The sequence below is a fragment of the Oryctolagus cuniculus genome, chromosome 14 (genome assembly GCF_051225735.1).
Source record: "Oryctolagus cuniculus isolate XC-2025 breed Fujian yellow rabbit chromosome 14, ASM5122573v1, whole genome shotgun sequence".
In the NCBI taxonomy this organism is placed as follows: Eukaryota; Metazoa; Chordata; class Mammalia; order Lagomorpha; family Leporidae; genus Oryctolagus; species Oryctolagus cuniculus.
In genome coordinates this window covers 81165613-81189635 of record NC_142880.1, presented here as the reverse complement: position 1 = coordinate 81189635, position 24023 = coordinate 81165613, and the positions used below count along the sequence as shown (strand labels likewise).

General features: G+C 42.7%; 1 long non-coding RNA gene across 1 annotated transcript in view; it reads left to right on the top strand.

Moving 5' to 3' along the window:
- The window catches only part of LOC149122406 (uncharacterized), a 28433-nt gene extending 5434 nt beyond the window's left edge, over positions 1 to 22999 (top strand). The window contains exon 2 of the long non-coding RNA XR_016220776.1: positions 22228 to 22999. This is a non-coding gene — a long non-coding RNA (uncharacterized LOC149122406). The remainder of the gene's footprint in view (positions 1 to 22227) is intronic.
- The last annotated feature ends 1024 nt before the right edge of the window (positions 23000 to 24023 follow it).

The window sequence follows — 24023 nt, the reverse complement described above, 5'->3', positions numbered from 1 at the left end:
GTGCCCATATGAGATGCTGGCACTGCAGATGGTGGCTTAACCTGCTGTGCCACAACACTGCCTCTATTCTGACTTCTAGGTCATATGAAGAGACTTCAGATGATTGATGGAAATGGAATTAAAAGCTGTGTTTATTCTGGTATATTTTAAAACTCAAGCAGATTTTCCATAATACACATTTTCAAGTAAACCTTTTGAAGATCCCTCACATACATAATTTCAATTTTCTGCACCCCAGTAAGCTTCTCTATCTTTTTAATAAAGATTTATTTATTGTTTACTTGAAGAGTTACAAACACACACACACACACACACACACACACACACACAGAGGGAGAGCAAGCGAGCGAGCGATCTTCCATCTCCTGGTTCACTCCTCAAATAGCCACAATTGCCGGATCTGGACCAGACAAAAGATAGGAGCCAGGAACTTCATCTGGGTCTCCCAAGTGAGTGCAGGGTTCTAAATACTTGACCCATCTTCCACTGCTTTCCCAAGCTGTTAGCAGGGAGCTGGATTGGAATTGGAGCAGCCAGGACTTGAACTGGTGCCCACATGGAATGCTGGCGCTGCAGGTGGCTTAACCTATACCCCTTCTCTCTTTTTTAAAAAGGTTTATTTTACTTATTTGTAAAGCAGAGTTGAGAGAGAGAGAAAGAGAAAGAGGAAGAGAGATTGATTTTCCATCTACTAGTTCACTCCACAAATGGCCACAATGGCCAGGGCTGGGCCCAGCCAAAGCCAGGAGCCTGGAACTCCATCCAGTTCTCCTATGTGGATGCAGGGACACAAGGGTCAACTTCCACTGCTTTCCCAGATGCAATAGCAGGGAGCTGGATTAGAAGTGGAGCAGCTGAGCCTTGAACAAGCCCTCATAGGATGTTGGCATAATAGGTGGCAGCCTAACCTGCTGTACCACAATGTGACCTCTTAAGCTTCTCTTGATTCTGTTCCTTCCATAAACTTTTTTTTTTTTTTGACAGGCAGAGTGGACAGTGAGAGAGAGAGACAGAGAGAAAGGTCTTCCTTTGCCATTGGTTCACCCTCCAATGGCCGCCACGGCCGGCGCGCTGCGGCCGGCGCACCACGCTGATCCGATGGCAGGAGCCAGGAGCCAGGTGCTTTTTCTGGTCTCCCATGGGGTGCAGGGCCCAAGCTCCTGGGCCATCCTCCACTGCACTCCCTGGCCACAGCAGAGAGCTGGCCTGGAAGAGGGGCAACCGGGACAGAATCCGGTGCCCCAACAGGGACTAGAACCTGGTGTGCCGGCGCCGCTAGGTGGAGGATTAGCCTAGTGAGCCGCGGCGCTGGCCCCTTCCATAAACTTTTGAAGTATCCTTGCACTACTGTGGGTTATGGTAATGAAGTCATCACAGGTATTTTTGGGATCTAGCTTCTAGGAGGTTGGATTGGACATACATTTAGTTTGGGTTCTGTGTGAGACATTCATGTGGCAATAACTTAGTGTGATTGACTGTATGATGGTCTCTGAAGACACCCAGATCCTAACCCCTGAGCTTGCGAATGCCATCAGAGCAAAGGAGACTGCACCTGTGGTTAAGTTAGGCATCTTGAGCTGGGAAAGTTATCCTCAGTTGTCTGGCTGTGCCCTGAATGCCATTACAAGTATTCTTTTCTTTTTTTTTTTTTTTAAGATTTATTTATTTGAAAGATAGAGTTACAGAGAGAGAGAGAGAGAGAGAAACAGAGAGAGAAATCTTCAATCCGCTGGTTCACTTCCCAAATGGCCGCAATCGCTAGAGCTGAGCTGAGCCAAAACTAGAAGTCAGGAGCTTCTTCTGGGTCTCCCACATGGGTACAGGAGCCCAAGGACTTGGGACATCCTCTGCTGCTTTCCCAGGTGCATTAGCAGAGAGCTGTATCGAGAGGAGCAGCCAGGATGCGAACTGGTGCCCATATGGGATGCTGGTGCAGCAGGTGAAGGCTTAACACACTATGCCACAGCACCAGCCCCACAAGTATTCTTAAAAGAAGGAGGCAGACCAGGGGCTGGTGCTGTGGTGCAGTGGGTGCCAGTTCTAGTCTTGGCTTGGCTGCTGCTCCTTTTTTTTTTTTTTTTTTTTTTTCGACAGGCAGAGTTAGAAAGGTCTTCCTTTTCCCTTTGGTTCACCCCCAAATGGCCGCCACGGCCAGTGCGCTGCGGCCAGCGCATTCTGCTGATCTGAAGCCAGGAGCCAGGTGCTTCCTCCTGGTCTCCCATGTGGGTGCAGGGCCCAAGGACCTGGGCCATCCTCCACTGCACTCCCGGGCCACAGCAGAGAGCTGGATTGGAAGAGGAGCAACCAAGACTAGAACCCGGAGTGCCGGCGCCGCAGGCGGAGGATTAGCCAAGTGAGCTGCGGTGCCAGCCTGCTCCTCTTCTGATCCAGCTCTCTGCTCTGGCCTGGGATAGCAGTAGAAGATGGCCCAAGTCCTTGGGCTCCTGCACCCGTGTGGGAGACTGGAAGGAGCTCCTGGCTTCAGATCGGCATAGCTCCGGCCATTGCAGCCATCTGGGGAGTGAACCAGCAGATGGAAGACCTCTCTCTCTGTCTCCACTTCTCTCTGTAACTCTGTCTTTCAAATAAATAAAATCTTTTAAAAGAAAAAAGGAGGCAGACCAAAGAAGAATGTACTTTCCTCTGAAAGGAGGAGAGAGCTTCCACTTTGCTTATTGCCTTATAGAAATACTGAAGGACTTTGTGGATCCAAAAGGCTTCCATAGCCTAGGCAGCTCATGTCAAGAGCCTTGGGTGATCACTGATGTCATACATAAGAGTGTTAACTGTTAAATAAACAACAGGAGTCACTCTGCACTAACTTCACTTGCAGGACCTCTGTCCTCAGTAAGTTGTATTATGAAACTTAGTAGTAAAACTTGATCTCAAAGAATTACTTTGTTTTAGTGTATTAAGTGGAGGATACTCTTGTATCTCATAAGGTATAGTTATGAGTGCTCATGAAAGATGTATCATTCTTGATTTCTTCTTTAAAGATAATTAAATTTCTAAAAAAAAAACAAAAAAAGCGAAATTACTTTCAATGACTGAACAGCTCTTGTCTGGGGGAACAGGTTTCTTCTTTTTCTTTCTCATACGAAGTGTTGAACTGTTTATCTAGAATAGAGTTAATCTTCTGTGTATAAAGTAAATGAAAATAGATCTTAGTGAAAAACAAGACTGGGAACAGGAGAAGGAAGAGACGTAGGAATGTGGGTGGGAGGGCTGGTGCGATTAGAAGAATTACCGTGTTCCTAAAGTTGTATTTATGAAATGCATGTAAATAAATAATAAATAAAGGAGGCAGAACACACAAAGGAAAGTGACCATTAAAGCTACATGCTACACTGCTGGCTTTGAGGATAGAAGGGTCTATAGGCCACGGAATGCTGGGAAAGACAAGCAAATAGAAGCTTCCCTGAAGCCTCCAAAGGGAAAGTAGACCTGTTGACACCTTGATTTTGGTCTAGTGAAACTGATTTCACACTTTTGAGCTCTGAAACTGTAAGAAGACGAATATGTATTATTTTAATCCACTTAAGTGTGAGTCATTTGTTACAGCAACTGTAGGATACTAGTACAAGATAGCTAAATTCTTGGGAGCTATAATGGTGTTGGAATGACTTCCAGAAATATTTCAACTGCCCACTCTGTCAACCCCGCAGCAGAATAAGGTAAGGGAGAGAGAGTGTCCGTATGGTATGAATGTGGTACATGCAGTCAAGCCAGAAGCGTGTGGGTAGTGTAACAAGTTTTGACACGTGGACAACTAGAAGTCAGTCTGTGGAAAAGGATTCTAAACTTAGAAACTCGTTTTCATTGATTTGCAGTCAAATTAGAAATTCTCACCTATCAGCAATAGATTCAGTTATGCCTCATAGCATTAAAAATGCCATTGTTTAATGGGAAAATTGTAACATGGGATTTATCAGAATTTCCAGGTAGGATGTAAACCTGTTGCTATACTACAGTGTTGGAGTGAGGCTGTGCCTTTTCCACTTCCCTGTGTAGTGCATTCTGTTAGCATCTTGGAGGTACACTGTCCTGCTATAATCCTGTGGGTCCAGATGAAATGGCAGGCGTTGTTGCCAGCAGTGCAGTGAGACAGCCAGAAGAAGGAAGTGTTCACGTGACTAGACTCCTTACATTCTTTTTTTTTTTTTTTTTTTTTTTTACAGGCAGAGTTAGACAGAGAGAAAGGTCTTCCTTCTGTTGTTTCACTCCCCAAGCCGCTACAGCCAGCGTGCTGCGCCAATCCGAAGCCAGGAGCCAGGTGCTTCCTCCTGGTCTCCCATGCGGGTGCAGGGCCCAAGCACTTGGACCATCCTCCACTGCCTTCCCAGGCCACAGCAGAGAGCTGGCCTGGAAGAGGAGCAACCAGGACAGAACCGGCGCCCCGACCGGGACTAGAACCCGGTGTGCCGGCGCCGCCGGCGGAGGACTAGCTTAGTGAGGCGCAGTGCCGGCCCTCCTTACATTCTTTAATAAGTCAATGCATGCAAGGAGGAGTCGCTATAATATCAAGAGTAATATGAGGAATGGTGCAGCTCCATACAATACAGCAGCATTTGAAAATGCATTGGAATTGCTCTTGGGCAGGGGTTAGCACTCTACAGCCTGGAGTCCAAATCTGATCTATCTAAAAATTTTTTTAAAGATTTATTTATTTGAATAGGAGAGAGGGAGAGAAATCCTCCATTTGCTGGTTCATTCCCCAAATGCGCACAGCAGCTAGCTGGGCCAGGCTAAAGTCAGGAGCCAGGAACTCCATCCTGGCTTCCCACATGGATGCAGGGACACATGTATTTCAGCCATCATCCACTGCCTGCCCAGGCATACCAGCAGGAAGCTGGGTAGCAAACGGAGTAGCTGGGACTTGAACCCATACTCCAATATGGGGTGCTGGCATTAGGCAGCTTAACCTGCTGTGTCATGATGCCGGCCCCCTGCCTCCTCTTTGAATAAGTTGTATGGATCACAGTCACACTCATTTGTTTCCATGCTGTCAGTGGTGCGTTTTGGTGCTATAAGAGACGACTTGAGTGGTTAAGAGATGATGGGTTTCCCAATGCCAAAGTGTTCACTGGCCGACCCTGTGTGAGCCTTGATTTCTGATTTATTGTGAAATATAAACCATACAAGATAAACATTACTTACATATTATATAAATTATTAATGAGTCATTCATTAGACAATTAGTCATTCACTAGATAAAAATCTACATATGAAAGAAGATCCTAGGGAAAATCCAAAATAAAAATGGAAAGGAAGAAGCTAGCAGGAGCTTCAAATATCAAAACTCCCTTTCTGTGCTCAAATAGAAGCTAAAAATTGAGAAAAAGTTCAAGATGACCAAGAAATACGGTTAATAAAAATGGAGACAGAAGACAGATTTTTATGAGAACCAATATCCTGTCAGGTGGGAAGTGAGAGAGCAGAAGGAGGATGAAAATGAGTCAGGAGCCGGTGCCGTGGCTCACTAGGCTAATCCTCCGCCTTGCGGCGCCGGCGCACAGGGTTCTAGTCCCAGTCGGGGTGCTGGATTCTGTCCCAGTTGCCCCTCTTCCAGGCCAGCTCTCTGCTGTGGCCCGGGAGGGCAGTGGAGGATGATCCAAGTACTTGGGCCCTGCACCCCATGGGAGACCAGGAGAAGCACCTGGCTCCTGCCTTAGGATCAGCGCAGTGTGCCGGCTGCGGTGGCCATTGGAGGGTGAACCAACGGCAAAGGAAGACCTTTCTCTCTGTCTCTCTCTCTCACTGTCCACTCTGACTGTCAAAAAAAAAAGAAAAAAAGTCAGGAAAAACTGCATCTGTCTAGTCAACAGGAGCATGAGTCAGCAGTGGCTGGGTCCCACCTCTGCTGGGTCCTTTGATTTGATTTGTACACTTCTTTTTAATGGCTGGTTATGATGAGCTTGATTTTGTTCAAAATGCTCAGTGGCTTTTTAAGAATTATAACCCAATAATATTTACCAAGTATCAAACAAAATATACAGTGGACCACCGAGAGATTCTTTATGAAATACTTAAGAAAAGAAATCATTGTCATATGACAAGGCAACCAAAGGACATTCAGCTAGATCTGCAGGAATACAGTAGTCTAGAAACATGTCCAACAGCTAATTAAATTTTTCTCAGCATTTTATAACATCTGTGGCCTTTATCACTTTTTTAAAAGATTTATTTATTTATTTGAAAGAGTTACACAGAGAGAAAGAGAGAGAGACAGAGAGAGAGAGGTTTTCCATCCGATGGTTCACTCCACAGTTGGCCGCAATGGCTGGAGCTGCACCGATCCGAAGCCAGGAGCCAGAAGCCAGGAACCTCCTCCAGGTCCCCCACATGGGTGCAGGGGCCCAAGGACTTGGGCCATCTTCCACTGCTTTCCCAGGCCACAGCAGAGAGCTGGTCTGGAAGTGGAGCAGCTGGGTCTCGGACCAGCACCCACATGGGATGCCGGTGCCTCAGGCCAGGGTGTTAACCTGCTGCACCACAGCGCCGGACCCTGGGCTTTATCACTTTTTAAAATGATTGTTTTGTTATAATAATTTTTTCATTTTTAATACATATTTACTTTGTATCTAATATTCTATATCTAATAGTGTCTGGTATTCTATATCAGGTACCTTATGTAAACATTTTTATTCATTGGATACTTATTTGAGCACATTTGTATTTATAATTTTATTCATTTTATGTTAATTTACATTTTATACTAGATAAAGGCTAAATCTCCAGCTTCTTTTACATTTTGCAGGCCATTTCCTCTGAATATCAGGCCATTTTACAGACCTACTAAAATAAAGGAGGTGAAATTTGAGGGAATAAAGTGAAGTTTTAAAAATCTTTAAGCAACATTTAGTTTACAATTCATTCAAGTAAGAAGAAATCGTTTGAGGAGTTTTCAAAGCCTGGATAAAATGTCATCAACATGATTTAAATGTGAGATTAGCTAATGTAAGTAGCAATTAGAATTAGATTTATCCTGCATGTTTGGATTTATGATGAAAAATTCTTATGGGAACTCTTATTGTACACCAAAAGAAATACAAGAAAGAAAAGAAAAAAGTGTTGCCTTTTTCTGTATTTTTCTGAGTTGCTATGCCTTGCCAGGTCCTTAGGGGAAAGAAGATGAGTAATATGAAAGAAAACTATATAAAGAATTTAATTATTTCAAAAGTGCATGTTTTCTTCTTTTTCCCCCAACCAGGAATAACCACATAAGTCATTATTTTAAAAAAATTCAATGGTTACTATTCTTGGGAAAAATGATAATACATTTAGTTAATAACTGTAATAAATAATTTTGTAACATCCACCAGAGGTTCTCACTCTGAAGATAGATTCGTTGTATTCCTAGGTAGTCTCTGACTTGCTCTGAAGGGTCCCGCTGGTAGCTCCATGGGCTTGCATCCTGGCCATATCTGATGGCCATTGAGGCCATGATACTGCAGCATTCGGCATCAGAAAATTCATTATCATTTTCAAACTTTGCTTAGCTGTCTCCCATGTCTACCTTTATTCCTCTTGCTGATAAAACAATGCTATCGCCTATGTAACAGAATCTCAGATTCCCAAAAATGTTGGAGGAACAGAGAGCCCCCGAGACAAGTGAGGAGTGGGGCCCATTAGGGCGAAGGCACCTCCTGGAGGTCTGGCTCCTGTTTGTAGGCGTGAACTGGAAGGACCCCCTCGGCAGCCCCGCGCTTCCCTGCTGATGGTCTCTGACATGGATTTAGAACCTTTGCATGTCAAGTCACCCTCAACAAAGCATGCCTCGCAGGCAGCCGGATATAATAGCCTATTCCAAGACATCTGAGGACAGCTGTCCACTGTCCTCTCAGATATTTCTCAAAACAGTTTTATTCAAAGCAAATACAATGGAACAGAAAGAAATAGTTACAAAAGCTTTTGGAAACAAAGCTTTGTGATTCCTTGGATTGAGATCTTGGCTTTCTTTCAGCATTGCTTTGATACAAGGCCTACTTTTTAAAAATTTTTTTTTTTACTTTTTGACAGGCAGAGTGGACAGTGAGAGAGAGAGAGACAGAGAGAAAGGTCTTCCTTTGCCGTTGGTTCACCCTCCAATGGCCGCCGCGGCCGGCGCGCTGCGGCCGGCGCACCGCGCTGATCCGATGGCAGGAGCCAGGAGCCAGGTGCTTTTCCTGGTCTCCCATGGGATGCAGGGCCCAAGCACCTGGGCCATCCTCCACTGCACTCCCTGGCCACAGCAGAGAGCTGGCCTGGAAGAGGGGCAACCGGGACAGAATCCGGCGCCCCGACCGGGACTAGAACCCGGAGTGCCGGCACCGCTAGGCGGAGGATTAGCCTGGTGAGCCGCAGCGCCAGCCCGAGGCCTAATTTTAAAAGGCCACTTTTTAAAAAAAACCAGCTGTATGGAAATATAATTCACAAAACATGTGCATTTGTTTAAAGTACACAGTTCACGCAACTTAATGTATTTCTAGAGTTGTGCGAACACCGTCACGATCGAATTCTAGAGCAGCATTCTCAAAGAAACCTCGGATCCATTAGCACTTGTTCCTCCTCCTTTTCTCCCTGCCTGCAGTCCCCACCCCTCAGATCTGGGCCACCAGGAAGCACCTTCTGTCTATACTGACATTTGTCTGCACTAGACATTTCCTAGAAATGGAATCAGGCAATATGTGGTCCTTTGAGTGGCTCTGGTTTCTTCCATTCAACATAATGCCTTCAGCTTTCGTCCGTGAGGAAGCATATGCACTTGTAAATCCATCCTTTCCTTTTATGGCTGAGAGACATTTCACTGTAGACGCACACTGTATTTTGTTTACCCATTCAACACAGTGGAGATGTGGGTGGCTTCCCCTTTTTGGCTATTATGAATAATACTGCTTTGAATACTTTTGTGAAATTTTCTGTGGTTTATGTTTTCATTTCTCTTGAGTATATATCTAGAAATAGAATGGCTGGGTCACAGGGTAATTCTCTCTTTAATACTTTGAGGAACACCCAGTCTGTTCTCCAAACTGACTGCCCCGTTCTGCAATTTGACCAGGTTCGCCAGACCTTTGTAAAAGGCAATTTTTACATTCAGGATTATTTGGCAAAAGTTCAAGGAACCACTGCTCATTGAGTCTCTAGCTTGCAGAAGGTCTTGTTTGAGATGCTGTAATTTGTTAATACTGTCAATTTGTGGAAAAAATGAGAACCTTTTTAAAAGGAGACTGTGCAAATCAGTGTCCAGCAAGGAGACAGAAATCACACCAGGAGTTTGGACAGGGAAAACTTAGTAGAAAGAATTATTAATTAGCAAGACATGATGAACTATATGACTTAAATGTTAGAGAATACAAGGATTGCAAAAATATGAGGGAACCACTGCATCTTGGGCCTATGGAGAACACTCGAGAGGAACAAATATGGAAAGGGCACTGTCCTCACAACACTGAGATTCAGAACTGGTTGGAGAAGGAAGAGCTGTAATCCGGTGAATGTTAGAGAAGTTACTTGAGGTCACACAGGCCAGGCTTGGAGGGTGGCAATAGCCAGGCTGTGAGCAGGAAAGTACTCGCTGCGGTTCTGGCAACACCCAGTTGGAGGTGTGTATCGCTGGGTCTCATGCAGATTGCAGGCAAGGGCGCTGTCTGCCGGGATGGTGGTGAAACTCACCAGGGAGCCCCTCTAGCACTGGTGAAGTTCACTGGGGAGTGGATGTCCTGGCTCTCCTGCATGCGCTCGTGCCATGCCACACATCCTGGAGTAAGAGCCTGGAACAGTCAAGAAGGAATGCTGCTTCCCCAGCTATCCCTGGCACCAGCTGGTGAAGGAGGCAGATCACTATCACAAAGCAGGGCAGAGAAGGATAGATTTGGAGGTGAGAGGCAATACATTGGTAAGTGGCAGTCAACTCCTTTGCATCTGTATGAGTCCTTTTACATACTTTTGAACTTCTGTAAAGCATGAAGCCAACTATTCTTCATATGAGGGTACTTCAAAAAATTAATGGATAATTCATATTATGAAAACACTATGCTTAGATTTCAATTTTTTTCCACCAACATAATTTTTTTGGTTTGTTTAGCAGTAAGTATGCTAGCCAAGTTTAGTGAGAAGTAGTAGTAAAAACAGTACCCCTGACAGACCAGGTGGACATCTCTGTAAAGAAATAAGAGCCCAGTTTGTATTCAGACAGGAGTTTTTATGGATTTGAGTGTGGGTCCTCCATTTCTCCTCCATTTTATTTCTGGCATGTTGCTGGGTGAAGGGCTTCCTGTGGTAGAATTCATCCCAGAACTTCATAATAGCCTCCTTGGTGAAGGGCAGATGAGATTCTCCTAAGCCATCCCCAAAGAGAGGACTGGGACCCACACAACCAGGTTATTGAACAATGGCAAGACTTTTGATATGCAAATGCTGATTTGCTTCTTCATCCCATTACACAAAAGCTCCCATTTTCTTTGGCCCCTTGTACACACATAGGCTCATTCTGCCTAGCTACCTTAACATTCCCCCTTCAAGAGACGCAACCTCTATAATCTTACAAGGGTAACATAGATGAAGTTCCATCTTCTGTATGTTCTGCAGAACTGACATATGGATGTAGAGTTGCTTATGGGTATTCTTCTCTTGCTCTCTGTCCTATGGTGAATACACTTATCTTTAATTTCCATTTTCCATGAACTTTTTGAAGTATCCTTATAGAAGTGCAGAGTTCTCACATCTCAAGTGAGAAGGCATATTTTCAACAATCAGTATACCCTCAGGTAGTTACCTTAGTTATTCCTTAAATTCAACTACAGTCACACCAATTATTCTTTTACCTAGAGGCTAAATTGTAGAATTTACATTCAGCAACTTATATATAAAATAATGATGGGAAGGAGAGGAAAAAAATGGTTAATATACAAAAATATACTCATGCATGTAACATACAAAGATAAAGTACGCAAAATAACTAAAGGTCTCATTTCTCTAATTTATCAAGGGGCCAGAGTTGATATCTGTGGACTTTTTCTTCTGCTGTCTATTCCATGTTTTCATTGTTAGCTGGACAGGCTTTCATTGTGTGTGTGTGTTTTTTTTTTTTTTTTTTTACAGCTGAGTAGTATTCCATAGTGTATATATACATTTTCTTTTGTCATCAGTTGATGGACATCTGGGTTGATTTCATGTCTTAGCTTTTGTAAATGGAACTGCAATAAGGGTGGGGGTACAGATAACATTTTCATATACTAATTTCATTTTGTTTGGGTAAATTTCCAGGAGTGGGATTGAAGGGTTCATGTGGTATATCTATTTTCAGATTTCTGAGATAGTTCCATACTATCGTCCACAATGACTATACTAGTTTACATTCCCTCCAACAGTGGATTAAAGTGCCTTTCCCCCCACTGCCTCCCCAGCATTTATTGCTTTATGATTTATGTATGATAGCCATTCTAACTGGGGTAGGTGAAACATCATTGTGATTTTGATTTGTATTTCCCTTATGGTTAGTGATCTTGAGCATTTTTTCATGTGTCTGTTGGCCGTTGGAATTTCCTCTTTTAAAAAATGCCTGTTCAAGTCCTTTGCCCATTTCTTAACTGGATTGTTTTGTTGTTGATTTTTTTAAGTTCTTATAGATTCTGGATATTAATCCTTTATCAGTTGCATAGTTCGCAAATGCTTTCTCCCATTCTGTCAGTTATTTCTTCACATGCTGTGTTTCCTCTGCAGTGCAGAAGCTTTTTAGCTTAATGTAATCCCATTTGTCTATTTTGGCTTTTATTGATTTTGCTTCTGGGGTCTTCTCCAAGAAGTCTTTGTTTATGCCAATGTCTTGCAGAATATCTCCAAAGTTCTCATCTAGCAATTTGATGGTATCAGGTCATAGATTTAGATTTTTGATCCATTTTGAGTTGGTTTTTGTATAAGATGATGTAAGGGTCTTTTTTCATACTTCTGCATGTGGAGACCTGATTTTACAGCACCATTTGTTGAAGAGACTGTCCTTTCTCCAGGAATTGATTTTAGTTCCTTTGTCAAAGGTTAGTTAGTTGTAGATGTGTGGATTCATTTCTGTATTAATTCTGTTCCATTGTTCTGCATGTCTATTTTTGTGCCAGTACCAGGCTGTTTTGATGATAATTGCCCTGAAGTATGTCTTGAAATCTGATATTGTGATGTCTCTGGCTTAGTTTTTGTTGTTTAGGCTAGCTTTAGCTATTAAGAGTATCTTGCATTTCCAAATGAAATTTTTTTAAAGATTTTTATTTATTTATTTGAAAGGTAGAGTTACAGACAGTGAGAGGGAGAGACAGAGAGAGAGGTCTTCTGTCTGTTGGTTCACTCCCCAAATGGCCGCAACGGCCGGAGCTGCACCAATCTGAAGCCAGGAGCCTGGTGCCTTTTCTGGTATCCTACCGGGTGCAGGGGCCAAAGGACTTGGGCCATCTTCTACTGCTTTCCCAGGCCATAGCAGAGAGCTAGATCGGAAGAAGAGCAGCTGGGACTTGAACCGGTGCCCATATGGGATGCCGGCGCCTCCAGTGGAGGATTAACCTACTGTGCCGCAGTACTAGCCCCTCCAAATGAATTTTAACATCATTTTTTTTTCTAGATCTGAGGTGAATGTCATTGGCATTTTGATTGGTATAACACTGAATCTGTAAATTACTTTCTGTAGTGTGGACATTTTGATAATATTGTTCCAATCCATGAGCATGGAAGATTTTTCCATTTTTTGTGTTCTATTTTTTTCTTTAATGCTTTGTAATTTTCATTAGAGATCTTTCGCCTCCTTGGTTGGATTTATTCCGAGGTATTTAAATTTTTTTGTAGCTGTTGTGAATGGGACTTATCTTACAAGTTCTTTCTTAGCCATGGCATTGTCTGTGTTACAAAGGTTATTGATTTTTGTGTGCTGATTTAATATCCTGCAACTTTTCCAAACTCTCTTATGAGTTCCAATAGTCTCTTAGTGGAGTTTTTTGGATTCTCTACATATAGAATCATGTCATTTGCAAGCAGGGATAATTTGACTTCCTACTTTCCAATTGGTCTCCTTTTGATTTCTTTTTCTTGCCTAATGGTTCTGGCTGAAACTTCCAAAACTATATCGAATAGCAATAGACCCATATATTCTAACTATTGGAAAGATAGCACCAATACAATAGTCTATGATTTAAGGCTTATGCTTCATCTAAAACATAACCTTTGGGGTAGGCATTTGGCAACTCAGTTTAGTTGCTGCTCAGGATTCCTACATCCCGTGTTGGAATTCCTGGTTTGAGTCCTGACTATCTTACTTCTGATCCAGCTTCCTGATAATATGTACCTTGAAAGGCAGCAGATGATGGCTCACGTACTTGAGTTCCTGCCACCTACATGGGAGAGTCAGATTGAGTTCTGAGCTGATTGAGACTTGGCTGTTGCAGGCATTTAGGGAGTGAACCAGTGGATGGACAACTCTTTCTTTCTCTTTCTTTTACTCTCTGACTCTCTTTCTCTCTTTTACTCTCTTGCTCCCTCTCTCTGTCATCTGCCTTTCAAGTTGATGGAAACAATGTGTAAGCATTTAAAAAATTTAAAAATCCCAAACCCTTTCAGAATTTAGTCTCTCCGTTGCTGAGTCCTCAGTAAGGTCTTCAGTACTTCACTCAGCCCAGTTGCTTCAGATGAGGGGAAATACGGTGAAAGCAGTTAAACAGTTGGGCATAAGTCTCTGCTATTCTTTTTTTGCTGGAAAATCAAGTCCCTAATCAGAAACAATTATGTATGGTAATACCATTGCTATGGGCTAAAGGCTTGTGAATACACCAGATTTATACATTGACACTCTTAATGTGATGATGGTAAGATACAGTACCTCTGGAATAGATTAGGTCATGAGGACTTCCCAATGCATTGGCCCCTTCCACTACATGAGGATATAACCAGAGGGTATGAGCCCTCAGCAGGCGCTGAATCAGCCAGGTCTTGCTCTTGGACTTGTGGCCTACAGAGCTGTGAGCAATGTTTGTTGTTTATAAGCCACTCAGTTGATAGTATTGTGTTACAGCAGCTTGATTGGACTAAGAAATCATGATGATTGATAAGCTCTTCTTTGAGTTCAGGGATAGCAGTTCTGAGAAAACATTATTGGCACAAAGGCTAATACATTTCCAGAGAATTTGTCTAGAGCAGTGGGGACAAATCTCTGCTCCCTTCCATAACAGAAGAAGTCCAATGTAATCAAACTGCTCCCAGGGGCCCGGCTGCTTCCCTGGTAAATGCTCAGTGTTGGTCTTTGATGTTACCTTAATGGAAATCAGCAGTAGTGGTAGCCAGATCAGCCTTTATGTTAACCTCTATCCCTGACATCCTAGCTACCAGGCTCATGGGCCCAGTGAGGAATCACTGGGGCAGAGTGGCTAAGAGTCTGATTTTAAAGATTTTTAAGAGTCTCTTCTGTAGTGCTTGCCCTTTGGGAAGCATTCACATGCAACAAAAATATGTTACCCTAAGTTCATGTCTAGAAACCTCCACATACCGCTTCTCATTCTTTGCAGCAACCAGAGCCAGGTATTTGGTCATCTAGAATTATTTGCCACAAAATAGAATTTTTGGATTACTGTAACATCCCTGGAGGCCTTTAGGTAAATGTGTCCATCTTGTCCACAGTGGTTGATTGTTGCCTCATGTTTCTTTTTCTCTGAAATTCTGTCGCCCCATTGAAATCAAGGGTCTCATCTCAGTGGCAGCATCTTCCACAGTCATACCAGTCTACAGAGGGAGTGACACCAAGGATACGATGCTCCCCCAACTACTGAATTTATCAATGCCTTAATGAAGGGCCTTCTTGGGGGATATGATTATGAAGCAGGTGTGCTTGTCATACATAATCAATCTTCTCCAGCATTCCCATCTTCCTAAGCATTTGTTTTTCTTGGCACGTCAACCTCATTAAGCTTAGGCCACTATTGAGACCAAGTTTTAGTCAGCCGCCACATGAACTGTTAGAGTAGCTTCTAGACTCATAAACTAGCAATTAAATTCAGAATCTGTAGTAAATATGCCCAGAGCAATGAATTTGACCCAATCTAGTGTTGTATTTGTTCTTCTCATTCTAACATCTTTAGAATCTACTTCTATATATGTTCCCCAGATTTCTGCCAATATACTTAGCAAAATATATTGAGTATGTGTTGTATATTGAGTGAGTATTCTTGACTCCCCAGAGCATAATAAGAATTAATCCTATTACAGGAGCTGCAAGGGATGGTTGTGGTTGTGGTGGGTCCTGAGGAGGGTGAGCATCCCCTCAGGTCAACTTCCTTGGGTGGTGTTGTCACAGGGCTTCCAAGCGAAGAAAGGCTGGTGTCCTCAGAGGGGGCAAGAAAGCCTCAGAGTGACTTGGGGTTTTCAAGATTGTCAACTCATTTTCATGCAACCAGCCAGATGTCAAAATTCCACACAATATGGCTCCTACTTTCAAGTCAATGTCTTCACTTTCATGTAATGATAGTCAGAATCATGAAATTCTAAATCAAATTGATGTTCAAATGTGGCAACCCACATTATTAACTGTTGTGTTTGATCTGAGCAATATGAGCCCTGTGGCTCCAATAAATGGGATCCTTTGAGGACTTCCAGGGAAAAGGTCTGGTTCTCAGACTACAACTAGATCCACGATAGAAGATATGAACTTGTCCTTTTTTTCCCTGTGTGTGCTCTAAGGAAGTCATGCACACCCATCTCCTGAGAGTCCTTGCAGTTCTCATTACTTTTGTAATGGTCAGGTGCAGAAGCCACTCAGCCTCCCAAGACACTAGCTGTAACAGGAAATGCATCCTCATTAACCACAGGTGGTAGCATGGTTAACTGTGATGCCAATGGATGCCATAGATTACTAGCATCCCAAGATGGTTAGTTTCCTGGGTTAACTGGTCAGGCTATAGTGTCCAGTGATACAATCCGACCCTGTTATAGGTGTTGGTATGATCGAAAGGTATTTCATAAATGTGTTTAATATCTACAATCAGTTGACCTTGAGTAAGTGAGATTATCCCCCACAATGTAGGGAGGCATACTTCAACTTGAAGCACTTAAGAGAAAAACCTGAGGCTTTCCTAAGAAGAGGATGTTCTTCTCAAACCTCTAACAGAAGTCTTGCCTGGGTTTCTGGCTTGCTCTGTGGACTTCTCAAGGCTGCAACTTTGACTTTGCTTCAAGTTTCCAGCCTCCTGGCCTGCTCTACAGATTCCAAACTTACCAGCTCCCAAAATTGTGTGAGCCAATTTCTATACATGTATTGAAATACCATAGTGTAGCCCAGAGATATGTACAATTATTGTTAATGAAGACATTTGAAAAATCTCTTTCTACATATAAGTTCATGGAAAAACATGCATTATCTGTTAGTTCCATTTCAAAAGATTCATAGAAATGGTTGTTGTCTTTCAGTTCCATTTTTGCATGAACACTGAAATACCTGTGAGTATGTGTATACATGCATACACATACATACACAAATATATATCCTATTGATGCCCTCTGTCTGGAGAACTATCACTGATACACATCTCATTTCCTCTGGCAAGGGACTCAACACTCCACTCAAGTCCAAGAACACAACCAAGATAATTGAGTAATCCCATGTATCAGGGTATTAATTATTCATCAGTTAGGAATTATAAATCACAACTACAATATAACCAGAGAAAGTGTCATACAAAGTGATTTTGACTAAGAAAAAATGATTACAAAAAGAAAGGGGTAAGGGAGAACTCCTTTGAAGAGTACAGAAATGGCATTTATAGGCAGTAGTTAGTGATTCAGAAGAACTAACCTGGAAGAGGCCTCTCTGTCCAAAGCCAATGGAACTCTGCCAAGAACTGGGCTTCAGCCACGGGATGACAGTGATATTTACAGACCTCTGCAGACCAGGGCTACAGAAATGCTCACTAGGGTGCTGGTAAAATCTGAAGGGATAGGCCAGTAGGTATAGGCGCACACAGGGTGTGAGGAATCCACCTGCTGGAGGGGTGATGCCCACTAATGGGATAATGTCTATTGTTGCTGTGTTGGAAAGTCTGGGTGTCCCACCCATCCCTGTGGCCACACCTTTGGAGCTGGAAGGAAAGCATGTTAGAAAACATATCAGCCACTACAGCCCTCTTCCGTACTATGCAGGTGGATCTGCAGAGCAGAGGGTCAAGTCAGACAGCAGAACGTGTTTTCTCAATTACACCGACTCTAGGATGGCTTCTGTGGCTTTGGCTTGACTCTGCAGGCCACGTTGCTTCTTTCTGCTAGGAAAGCAGTCCTTGGACCCAAATGAAACACTTTAAGAAGCAATGAGGCTGAGTCTGGAAGTAAAGGTCTCAGGACTTTCTGATGCCATTTGGGTAAATAGCACTTATTTTGGCTTTGATGATGTCTCATATGTCAGGAGTATTTAGAACGCTGTTTCATTAGAAAATGAAACAAAACTATTACTGCCAACCTGCTGTACTATGTAGACTTATGTTTTGATTTTTATGTCTTTATTTTCATCTGCAAAATAACAAACTTTCCCTTCTGACCTAGTGGGTAGTGTGATTGCATAAACATTGATAGTTTTTAAGCATACTCACAATGCACTGGTGTCCTGATGCAATAAAAATAGACAAGCTCAGTGAATAAAGTCCCCAGCTATCTCACTGCCTGGCTGGGAAAGCACGCTATGATGATCAAACGTCTCTTTCATAGTGGGTAGGAATCACAGTGCGCAGATACTGGTGTTGCCCTATAATCCTTCTCAGTTTCCATTAGCAACTCTCATTCTACTAGAGTAGTGGAAACAATGTCAGTCAAGCCTGACCCCGCCTTTCTCTTGGTTCACTCCTGCAGAACAGGGTCCAGGGGGATAGTGAACACTGCAGATGGCCCATCTGGTCGCACAGAGTTTGGGAGTCCTCGGCCTTAGCCTAGCTGCCAAGGTGGCTGTTTCCCGTGTGTGCATGTCACACTTACAGAGGAGCTGTTTCCTGCCTCTCCGAAGGGCTGGGGGGTCCCGGTGTCCAACATGGACTCCTCTGCCTGCATGCTAGAAGTAGCCACTTTGTCCCCTCTTCTCTCTGCTCCTGTACCTCTCAGAAGCCTTCTCTCTTCTGGAGTGCTGGAAGGGTGAGGTGGAAAATGACCCTCCTTTCATGTTGGTCTCAGATACTTTGGAAAGACCTCGGTAGATTTTCTTAGCCTAAGGGTTTAGTTCTCACTACTCCCTCTCTTGGAAATGAATGCCAGGAAATCCTGTAGGCTTGGTCTGGTTTCTGCCTCAATTTACCCCTCCCTTAAGACAATGAACCAAGAGCTAACATTCTGCTTATACAAGGGGAATTGAATTTTAAAAAAGTGAACAAAACACAGTATCTCACAATTCCATCTGCTTTTGAATAAATATTAGCTGCCTATTTTAAAAGCTTACCATGTAATTAAATTCTAGCAATTATAGGTTATATATTTATTATATAACATAACTTTGTTATCTGTGTATAAATATGCATTGTAACTACTTCCTTCAAGCATCTTCTCTTGAACTGTGAACATCTGAAGTGGATTCAGAATACAGAACAATCACATCTCTTAAATGTGTCAGACATGTGAGATTTCTTTTTTGGCTCCCATGGAAAAAGTAAACACAGTATAAAACACCCATTACATTTAAGAGATGAACAATGTGCTTTATGTAATTTATGCTAAAAGGATTCTTGAGTTATATAAGCTTATAGATTACAGATGAGTTATGGGTCATTTGGAAATAACAAGAAAGGAATTGATAGGTTAAAGAATTTGTACACAAAGGTGAAAGTGTGTTGAACAACTAGTTTCATTTCAAGTCTAACTTCCTGAGTTACTTACTTGAAAGATTTTGAAAGGTCACCCAGGAAGACTTTGTGAAGGTGCAATATTATTCAAATATTCCCTCAGTCCATGTGGTTTGAGTATATTGAATTGGAGGACAGGCCAAGAAAGTAACATGCAGAGGCAGGAAGGAATATAGTGGGTTTACTGTGAATATGGCTTTTCCCCATTTATAAAAAGATGATTGCTTATGTTATTTGGAGGATTATGGAGTGGGAGGGGCACATAAGCCTTTCATACTGCTGCAATAGAATTTTCCTGGCCTTAGATCTCCTTCTTACTTCCCTCCAATTCTTTACAAAATAAAAAAATCCTTCCTACATTTTCTTCTGGAATAATATCATAGTTGTATTTAGCATATCCTTAAGGATGCATGTATGTGGTCAACAGTCAAATTAGCTTTGCTGTGTGGAAGGATGACATGAAAGAAAATACAGCTCTCTTCCATTTTTTTCCTGTCTTCACCCCCCATCCCCACTAGCTGAGTATATCCAGAGGGTTTTGTGTAGAAATCTGAGTTTCCCTTGCCCCAGGAGAGAATTAAGGGGCTTTTGTTACAGAGGTCTCTTCTATGGGAGCTACTGCAAGGATTGACATTGAAGGAGGACTGTAGAGTAGAGGGGGAGAAGTGGAATCATGGAGGATGTTGGTGCACTGAGTCCACTGATGGACCTGTGCTATGGACTGGATGTAAAATACTGTGTATTGGGAGGCAAAGACCCCTGTGGAGTTTGTTGGTCACTGAACAACTGAGTCATCCACCATAGAGTAAACCACTTGGGTTGGACAACATATTTCAAGGTTCTGCAACTTAGATGGATTGAGCATGAGATGAAAGACTCTTTCCCAAATGGATTCACAAGCTTCAGTTCATATGTTGGTGGGCAAGGCATATGGTGGCCTAAAAATGACTAAGATTGGATTTCTAGTGGGAGAGGGCTCATCCAGTTGGAATTAGATTTAGAAAAGTGGAGAAACTTGGAATGTCATGTACCCATGCATTCTGGATAAAATCCATGTCAATTATATTGATTTTGGAAACAGTGGATAGATCTTGCCTTCTCTGTTTGTCTACAGTACACATACAGCATTGCATAGTATGCGAAGACCAATGTAAGAGTATTCCACATTGTTTCTTGGGCCAGAAGATTAAGTTTATAAAACGTTATGTATAATTTAACAGAATATGTATTGACTATACTAGGCTGTGAATATCTAGGGGAAAAGGTGATATCTGCTCTCGAGGAAGCATAAACAATCTAAAGGACTTATAAATTAAATAAGTACTTAATGACATCAATTAAAGGCCTATAGGACAGATGTGAGTAAAGTTGAGGGCTGGGAAGTCTACTGTAAGGAACTGGTCTTCAGTCATGTTTCAGATGAAAAAGGCATGGTTAGGCCCAGGTAACTGGAAGGAAATGGGGAGAAATCATATTTCCCTTCATCTGCGGTGTCAGTTTACCCATTATAAAACAAGCTCATACAGAAGGCAGTTCAGTAGCCAAGGAATTAGCATCGTGAAGATCTGGCATGATGAAGTTGATGTTCCTAAGCTCACAAAACCTGCTAACCTTCCTTAAGAAAAAACTTGAGGATCATTACTTAGAAAAAAAAAACAAACAACAAAACAGATTTCCTTCACAGGAAAGTGAAATCAGAAATCTTGAAGAAGCCTTTGAAGAAAATCAGAGTTGTAGTTCCAGCTTGGTGTCAGTCGATCTTGTTTGAGAATGTTAATATGCTGTGGGCTAGAGAAACAAATGAACGTTCGTCAGCCTTTCCCAAGAGGAGGGTAGGAAATCACCCTCTGATTATCTTCAACTGGGAAAAAAGACTGCTCCTCCAAGCCATTATGTCAAGCATTCTACCCTTTCCTTTAGATTTAAATGACAAACTTCTGAAAATGCCAGAGACATTTTTCTGCAAGATTTCTTAATGAATGGATTCCTTTTGATAGAAGTCCAAGCAGGACCATGAATCAACAGTCACCTGATGGACCAGATGTGATACAGGAGCAAAAGTTGACAGGACTCAGCTGCAGTTGTCATTCTGACACCAAGAGGCCAAGAGCAGAACAGAGGAGCTCTGTGCAGTGCATCCCTGGCTGAAGGCAGACATCTGTGATGCTTAGGGCAAGCAGCACTCCAGAGAGGATGGCCACTGGGAAGGGTCCTGCCCACTGCCATGAGTGCATCATCTAAGTCCTGTTGCTGCCTTGGCCACTGTGAGACTCATTGCTCGCTGTCCTGGGCCTTCATTCACCTAGAACTGAGGATATTGGGTTCAACTCTTCTTCTAGTCCTGTGATTTATTTTTAACACACAAAAGCAAGCACATATTTATATGGTACCAGGTAGCCTTTGTCCTATCATGGATTGTAGGTATATTTCACACATATTTCCCTACCACCCAGAGATTTGATCTTCACTAAGGGAGAGTCAGTTAAGGGGCAAAAAGGGGGCTTTGAGGGATTCAGAGCAGTGGAATCTATTCTTTGTCCTGTGGTCACTCTTAACTGGAAGATAGGGAAACTCATCTAAGAACTCTGCCACCAAGTGTGTGGCAGGTGTTGGCCTTCTAAGGGGTGGAGAGAGGAGGCTGTTCCAGGTGACCAGGTAAGGGGGTTCCTAGACTTTCTGAACCAACCAAGGGCCTTGGAAACATGAAGATGGCCCCTTCCTTCACGAGGCCATGATCTTCCTCTAGTTGTTAAAAAGTCATGAATCGGGCCATATTCTTTTCTGTGAAATAAAAGAAAATAAGTGAAAACACTTCACAGAATTTTTAAAATTTTTTAAAGATTTTATTTTTTTATCTGAGAGGCAGAATTACAGACAAGAGAGAGGGAGAAACAGAGAGAAAGGTCTTCGATCTGCTGATTCACTCCCCAAATGGCTGTAATGGCTGGAGCTGGGCCGATCCAAAGCTAAGAGCCAGGAGCTTCTTCTGGGTCTCCCATGTGGGTGCAGGGGCCCAAGGACTTGGGCCATCCTCCACTGCTTTCCCAGGCCATAGCAGAGAGCTGGGTTGAAAAAGAAACAGTGGGGACACAAACCAGCACCCTTATGGGATGCTGGCACCGCAGACAGAGGCTTAGCCTACTACTCCACAGTGCAGCCCCTCACAGAATATTTTCTAACAACACATGTTTCAGAACTAATTATTCTTTTTAGAAAACAGGGGGAAAGCAAACTTGCCTGCAGAAAGGATTGAAGATGCTCATATTGTCTTTGGATAGGGGGTGCTGTTATTCCGTCGCATTCGTATATGCAGTTTTCTCATGGAGATAATTGAAAATTCAAGTCTTCCAAAAAGAGTATATGTGGGCACTGGAGATGAAGTCATACATAAGCAAATTCTGAATTTCTGTTCCAGCAACATTGTTTTTACCGAGGACAGAGGATAATCAAGAGGGAATGATGGGTTGAAAGTCAAATGAATGAAAAGTGAAGATTTTGAAGATGGGAGTTGTTGACCCCTAACGAGCAACATGGACATTGAGACATTGCAAACTTTTTCTGTGATTGGAATGAGTTTGACAGAGAATGGGGAGACCATGAAAAGTGGACCACCAAGTGAAGGTAACTCTTTGAAGGAGGTCTGTTGACCATTCGTTTCTGGACCAAGTGAATTGGAAGAGGACTTCTATGACCAAGGAAAAACTTTGAGAACTGGTCGTAACTGCGTTTGAGGTTATACAGTTTGCATATCCCTTATTCAAAATGCTTGAAACTAGAAGAATTTTATATTGGATTTTTTTGGAGAATATTTGCATATACATAATGAGATATCATGGGAATGGGACCTAAGTCTAAACACAGAATTTATTGAAGTATCATATATACCTTACATGAATAGCATTAAGGTAATTTTATATAGTAGTTTCAGTGTACCCGTATTCTGAATACAGCCTGTCACATGAGCTCACATGTGGACTTTTCCACTTGTGACATCACATTATCACATAACACATTTCAGATTTTGGGTTTTGGTGTTAGGGACACCCAGCCTGCAGAGAGCAGGTTAATTGGCAATGCAATCACTCAGGAAAGTGTCTTCCTTTAGAGAAAGTTAACGCTTCTTCAAAGGAATTCTGTTTCTTTCTGTCATTTGAGTGTCTCTTGTTTCTAATAAAATGTATCCTGGTCTACAATGCACAGTGTCCTTATGAAAATTCATTCCCCCACTAACTTGATGTTTACCTATGTTGAGTAAACACAAAACATGCTGTTTGGGTTGACTTGGTGTGGGACAGGATCCCACAAAGAGAACAATTCGGTTTTCCAACTTCTCTTCCCTTGATTGTCTATGATTAGTTCCCTAGAGTGTCTGGTAACAGCTCCTGTTTCCCCTCTGTGCCTGGTGAACCTCAGGTCTTGGAACAAATTGGCTCACAAGGTAGGAGGTGGCGGGTAGGAGGGATGCAATCATAGTTTTGCTTCAGCGTCTTCTTTTCTGGAGAGGACTTTCACAGCAAGGGAGTCACATTTTTAGAATTAGCATGTTCTGTTTCAATGTTGTGAACACTCATTTTAAATCTATATTTGGTGAAGGTTTAATTACCCGAGTTGGGAAACTAGCTGCAAAGCATCACCTTTCTCGTTTCTGGCTCAGCAGCTCAGACCCCCGCCGCTGAGAATGGCACTTCCAGCTACACCTGGGGAGGGCAACTGACAAAATCCCCACTGCTTACATTCAGCGCCAGTGCAAGGGGCAGGCGAGGTTCACATTCAGCTCCTCCCACGCAGGTTCTGGCCCCTCCTTCTCTCATGAACTTCACTCCTGAGACACCAAGTGTGTCCCTTCCCATACAGAAATGGAGATCTCATTTTCCAAAAATAACAGGAAGCAATCTCTTTGTACTATTTACAGGTATGTAAGATGTTAGGGAACTATAACTGTGGTGTGAACAATGTTGTTTCTTGGGATTTTTGGTGATTTCATTTGTCCTGTCATTGACTTGCTTACTTCTGGCAGGGCCCACTCCATGCCTAGGGCTGGTCAGGTTGGGGCAGAGAGATGGGTTGAGGCTGATGGAGGCCTAGAGGAGGTTATGCAAAGAGTCTGCTGGTGGGAGAGTAGGCAGTGACAAATGGTAACAAAGAAAAAAAAAAAAACCAAGAATGAAGAAAATAAATTGCTCTGAGACACAATATTATTTCAGCAAACAT